This window comes from Babylonia areolata, chromosome 6, assembly GCF_041734735.1.
Source record: "Babylonia areolata isolate BAREFJ2019XMU chromosome 6, ASM4173473v1, whole genome shotgun sequence".
Classification (NCBI taxonomy): domain Eukaryota; kingdom Metazoa; phylum Mollusca; class Gastropoda; order Neogastropoda; family Buccinidae; genus Babylonia; species Babylonia areolata.
In genome coordinates, this window is record NC_134881.1 from 51,879,023 (window position 1) to 51,885,557 (window position 6,535).

General features: G+C 44.3%; 1 long non-coding RNA gene across 1 annotated transcript in view; it reads right to left on the minus strand.

Moving 5' to 3' along the window:
- Nucleotides 1–5,455, minus strand: part of LOC143283141 (uncharacterized) — a 105,528-nt gene extending 100,073 nt beyond the window's left edge. Inside the window, exon 1 of the long non-coding RNA XR_013055356.1 lies at nt 5,394–5,455. This is a non-coding gene — a long non-coding RNA (uncharacterized LOC143283141). The remainder of the gene's footprint in view (nt 1–5,393) is intronic.
- Nucleotides 5,456–6,535: the final 1,080 nt, after the last annotated feature.

Consider the following 6,535-nt stretch of genomic DNA (forward strand, 5'->3'; position numbering starts at 1 on the left):
TCACTCACTCACACACACAACACACACACACACACACACACACACACACACACACACACACACACACACACACACACACACACACACACACACACACACACACACACACACACACACACACACGCACACTCACTCACTCACACACTCTCTCTCTTTCTGATACACACATACACGCGCGCGAGCAGACACACTTTTTAAAAAAAATGCTAATGCAGTCAGTTACCTGTGTAAACACGACCATGTAATTGTAAACCCAAACAAGTAAATTACTGTGTGAATGAAGTACACGCCGCGTTTCCTACCTAACTCACACTTCACAGTGCCACGCACACCCGCTTTGGCTGGTCTTGGCCTTCGTAGAACTTTGTGTCTTCAAATCTTTATGGCTTTCGTGACGAATAAAATCTTATATGATTCTGATTGGGATTGTGATTCACGCTAACACAGACACAGACACACAGACACACACACACACATGCTAAAGCGAAAACTCGCTCCCTCCTTTCCTATCTCTGCGATCCTTCCATTACCCGTTCTGTTTCTGCCCCCCTCCTCTCTGCCCCCCCCCCCCCCCTTCTGTCTCTCCCCTTCCTTTAACTCTCCTTCCACCACTCCAGCCTTCTCTCTCTCTCTCTCTCTCTCTCTCTCTCTCTCTCTCTCCGTGTATTTGATGGTGTCAGTGTGTTCCTATTTCCTTTCAAATCACGCTGGCGTAAAAAACGTGACACGGAAGTTCCTATAAATAAATATACATTTTTGAACGGGGACACGATTAGGTGCGTTTGCACCCACCCACCCACACACCAACACACACACACACACACACACACACACACACACACACACACACACTCACTCATGTATACAGATAGAGAGATGGAGGGGGGGGGGGGACAGAGAGAGAGAGTGTGTGTTGAAACTTGAAATGTTTTATTATCATTGCCTGCTGAGGTCTTTTGACATGGGGGGGGGGGGGGGGGGGGGGGGGTAACTTCACGTTAACAGATGACAGTACACACTGCGATCCAACAGTTTTGAACGTTGCAGTTAAACAAAGATTGGTAAGACTGTCACCATAATTATGTATGTGCGATGTATCACTTCATCACTTGAAGTTCAAGAGAAAATAACAAGAAAAAAAAGTAATTCGACCATCCTTTCACATATAATTTCATGTACTCCCTGCTTTCATTCCACATATCAGCAATAATAATAATAATAATGGATACTTATATAGCACACTATCCGGAAATCTGCACTAGGTGCTTTACAAAAACGCTTTGTTAACATAAAACATTACATCTATGTTACATACACACACCAAAATATGACTACACACACACACACACACACACACACACACACACACACACACACTGTATACATACATTTTAACAATACATGTGTATCTAACAGCTACCCTAACACATACACACACATAGGCAGGCACAAACTTACATAAACGCACGCACACATTCATATACATGCATGTAGTTATTCAGTCAACTCTGCTTAACTACCTACTAATGCACTGAAATAAAAACTGTTCCTCATCATCAGTTTGTGAACCACTGATGGGTAGTCCCATATTCATACCATTGAGAGAGAGAGAGAGAGAGAGAGAGAGAGAGAGGGAGAGAGTGAGGGGGAGAGAGAGGGAGAGAGAGAGAGAAGGAGAGAGAGAGAGAGAGAGAGAGGAGAGAGAGAGAGAGAGAGAGAGAGAGAGAGAGAGAGAGAGAGAGAGAGAGAGAGAGAGAGAGAGAGAGAGAGAGAACGAACGAACGAACGAAATTGTTTTAATGAACTTTGGCCATGGACCACAATTCAAAACCAGGGGACTGGGGGTGGGCATGGGAAGGGGTATTATAACACTTGAATAGATGACACAATATCATAATATTCATGGACTCGACATTAATTCTACTTAATTAGGTGAGAGAGAGAGAGAGAGAGAGAGAGAGAGAGAGAGAGAGAGAGAGAGAGAGACTGTATTAGAACTGACACACATTTTCCGTCAGTGGCTGCAGATGGTCATTAGTCAGGGGTGTCAGTGTGTCTGTTCCCAGTCAGACAATAGTGTTGTGATACATTGTATGACAGTCAATCGTGTCCGACTGTGATCATCAGAACAGCAGAGGAGGCATTTGCTGTCCGAACATATCTAGGCTAAATTTTGATTACGGAGGAGATTGTCTTGCCCCAGGTTACCCACACTTCTCGGCCAAGAGGGTTTTAGGACAGTCGGCGTTGGGATGGTTCCCAAAGGCCAACTAGCTAGCCCCCCAAGGCTGCAGCTGTAAGTGTTACTGCAATTTTTGCATCCTAGTTTGAGAGTCAAAATCCTTCGCATAAGACTAAGCTGAAAATGACTTCATTATATTCTGTTATATCATAATTATTCTCCCTTTGCTCCTGCGGTGTGCCTGCAGGCCAGTCAGTCAGGCGGGCAGTGGGTCCAAGTTCCGTCCTTCCTCCTCTGGGGACCAGACCATGGCCTTCGTGAAGAACGACCCCACCCCCCACCCCCGCTCCCCTCCCCTCCCCCTTGCCATGTCGTGACATAACGGCGCCATTAGTTAACTAACCCTGGCCCGGGCCCAATTAGCGGATCTGGCAGGCCGGGGGCGGCCGCTTTGATGCCGCCCTGCTGTTTCACTTTACCTCCCGTCCCCGACCGTCCCCCCCCTCGGCCCCCGTCTCTCTCTCTCCCCCCCGCCCCTGTCCCCCTTCCCCTCCCCGCTACAGACTACCGCATCGATATGGGTAGACTGTGGATGGTGGGTGACCAGTGCAGGACCAGGGGAAGGGGTGTGAGGTTCGACCTGTCGGTATTGACCGCCCGGCGGAGGGGTGCTGTTGAAACAGTTTTTGTCGCGTGGTATTCAAGCCGCTGACTGTGGCAGCTTTGGTTTCTTGTTGGGGTCGGGGTTGTTCGGCAGGTGGGGTTGGGAGGGTTGTCTGCTCTTTGATCAAGTGTGCATGCCTCTACGGACCTTGGTGAAGAATTGAACCCTATTCACCTTTATCACCCGACTAGAAAACAAAGAAAAGAAAAAAGAGATATATATATATATATATATATATATATATATATCAACCATCTTTGTCCATTCTTTTTTCTCTACTCTTTTTGTGTATACATGACTCTTGACATACATATTCATTTTGAACCACGCTACTCTTTATGTTCCGTGCTGTCGTCTTTTCTTGTGGCATACTTTTTGTGCTTTGATGGTGCTCATTGAATGATTACATACTATCTTATTCATCTGCTCAGCAGATGTGGTGTAGCGTATATGGATTTGTCCGAACGCAGTGACGCCTCCTTGAGTGACTGAACTGAACTGAACTTATTCATATTATAAATGGAAAGATGGAGAGAGAGAGAGAGAGAGAGAGAGAGAGAGAGAGAGAGAGAGAGAGAGAGAAACTATCGTATAAACTTTACTGGAGTCGAATCTGATTGTTTATAAAGTACTATGTAGACAGAAGACAAACATATTGCTACCTCTGTTGCAGATGATAAAACAAACAAAAAAATCCGAAATACTGTTACTGTTTTTTCGTGCAAAACCTTTATCCGGTTTTTAATCCTTCACTTCGCTTTGTTTCTGGAGAGAGAGAGAGAGAGAGAGAGAGAGAGCATTGAACTCTTCGTGTCAGCCTGTTTTGCTGTGTAAATTTCTGTTCATTCAATGTTTGTGACTTTACATGGTCTGCTTTGTTGTGTTTTTGTTTTGTTTTGTTTTCGTTGTTTATGACGAGGGAACCAAATGGAAAAAAAAACCCTCCTCTCTCATTCTCAGCCTATATCTTGTCTTTACGGTTGTTTTTTTTTTTCCTAACCGTGTCCAAAGCTTCCCAACATCTGTCGAGTTAGCGACATTATTGAGTTAAAGGTACAGCATTGCAGACGTTGAACCGATGCTGTTTGAAAATTGCCATGGTTTGGACAATCTTATCATGTGCGTTAGTCAGATTGCGCCTTGTTTTCGCGCACAGTCGTACGAGTAGTGCGCAGTTGAGTACGTTCTTTCTAACTGCACGCTATGCGAAGATCAGGAATCTGCTGTTTTATTGACTCACTTGTGGAAACAAAGTGAGTCTATGTTTTAACCCGGTGTTCGGTTGTCTGTGTGTGTGTGTGTGTGTGTGTGTGTGTGTCTGTGTGTCCGTGGTAAACTTTAACATTGACATTTTCTCTGCAAATACTTTGTCAGTTGACACCAAATTTGGCATAAAAATAGGAAAAATTCAGTTCTTTCCAGTCATCTTGTTTAAAACAATATTGCACCTCTGGGATGGGCACAAAAAAAATAAAGAATGAAGCCTAATTATATGCAAACTGTATTTACTGTTATATTTATATTTTTTGTATTCTCTAAACTTGGCACTTTGATCTGATATTCTGACCCAACAACAAGAGCAGTCATTATTATCATTTTTTGTTCAAACAGGAACTTCTTTTGCTAAGCATGGAAGTTTTCTTTAATTTTCTTTATTTTTTAATGTATTTTATAAAGTTTGTTTTATTATTTTTTTTCCAGTAGAGGTGGTGCAGCGCATGGATCTATCCACGCGATCTTATACCTTATACCTCCTTGAAACTGAAACTGAAACTGCTCACAGTACTAAAAACGTCACAGTTTATTTTACATAAAGACCTGTGCAGAGCAGTCTGCACAGAGCAAGGGAGAGTGGGGCTACAAGGGAACCGATGACAGAAACCAGGTCCATAAAGATTTTCTCTGACCCGTGTCTTGGAAAGATGGCCGAAAATCTCTGGAGCATCGATTTCCATTGTGCAGAAAAGGTCACGCCTGACTGGCCTCCTCCCTGTGTGGTGGGACACCCACCCTTGCAGAGAAGGGTGGAGCGGCGCTGAGCCGTGATCGATGGGTAATTTTCTGCCAGCTTCATGCAGAAGGGAGACTTCTTTATCTTCTTCTCCGTTCGAGGGCTGCAACTCCAGCATTCACTCGTATGCACACGAGTGGGCTTTTACGTGTATGACCGTTTTTACCCCGCCATGAAGGCAGCCATACTCTCGTTTTCGGGGGTGTGCATGCTGGGTATGTTCTTGTTTCCATAACCCACCACCGAACGCTCACATGGATTACAGGATCTTTAACGTGCGTATTTTCATCTTCTGCTTACGTATACATACACACGAAGGGGGGTTCAGGCACAAGCACACACACACACACACACACACACACACACACACACACACACACACACTCAGAGCCCCCCCAACCCCACATCCCAACCCACCCCGCCCCTTACACACACCCTCTCCCTCCTCAAACAACACTCACTCAAGACGCATAGACACACAATCAAACACACGTGCGTGCGCGCGCTCGCTCGCATACATGCAGTTAGTGACTTACGCCCACTTCCCGGTACTGTACAAGACAGGCAGGCACAGGACAGCACAGCGGTGCTCCAACCTGCAAAATATAATGTGAGTCTGTGTATCGCTCTGCCTCTGTCCCTGTCTCTGTCTCTCCCGGTGGAGGAGGAGGAATTTTGTTTAATGTCCCGTCAGACATATCGGTGATTGAAGACATTTTGTTAAAGTATTTATGAATACATCTGAGTATTATCGGTTAGAAGGGGTGGGAGATGTGGATGAATGGAGGGTTGGGAGAAACTGGGCAAATGAGGGTAAAAATGTGGGTGAAATTTGGAAGAAAAAAAAAAGTCTATGCAAGTGTACATGAATCTGCTTACAGTGACATCTTAATATCCTGTTGAATAGCTTCTTGTATTATATACATTATTATTGTATTTCTTGTGCCTGTCCACTGTGATTATTGCGTGTGTATGAATGATTGTTGTATGTATATGGTCTCTCCCGGTGTCTCTGTGTGTGTCTATCCCCCCCCCCCCTCTCTTTCTCTCTCTCAGGTGCATCACTATGGAACTCACTCCCTGTACACATACAAACGAACAGTTCTCTACCTACTTTCAAGTCAAATCTCCATAAATAGCTTCAATCCTTCCAACCGTAAGTGACAGTTATAGAAGCGACCGTTGGCAGTAACAACGAGGGCATTTATACTTATTGGATCCGTTGTTATTGTTTTTCCTTGTTCTTGTTTGCTCTTATTCTGTCCTATTTTCTTTACATTTACTTTTTTTTGGTTTGCTTGTTTGCATTTCTTTCATTTTCTTCTAATTTGTGTGCATAGCTGTAGTATAAGCGATATTGGTGATGGTAGTAGTAATTTCAGTATCAGTTACAACTGTCTACGTGGATTTGGTGATAACAACAATGTGGCTTTCGTCATCCGGTTGTCGATACTGATGACATATTTCTCTTCCCCTCCCCCCCCCCCCCCCTCTCTGTCTTATCCATCTGTCAATGTGTGTGTGTGTGTGTGTGTGTGTGTGTGTGTGTGTGTGTGTGTGTGTGTGTTCTTTATCACATTTCTTCTGCAGGACTTCTTTCTGGTTTGTTTTTTTCTTCTTTCTTTCTCCCCTTTCCATTAAATATGTATGTGTTTTGTAATTGATGTAGATGAGCAAG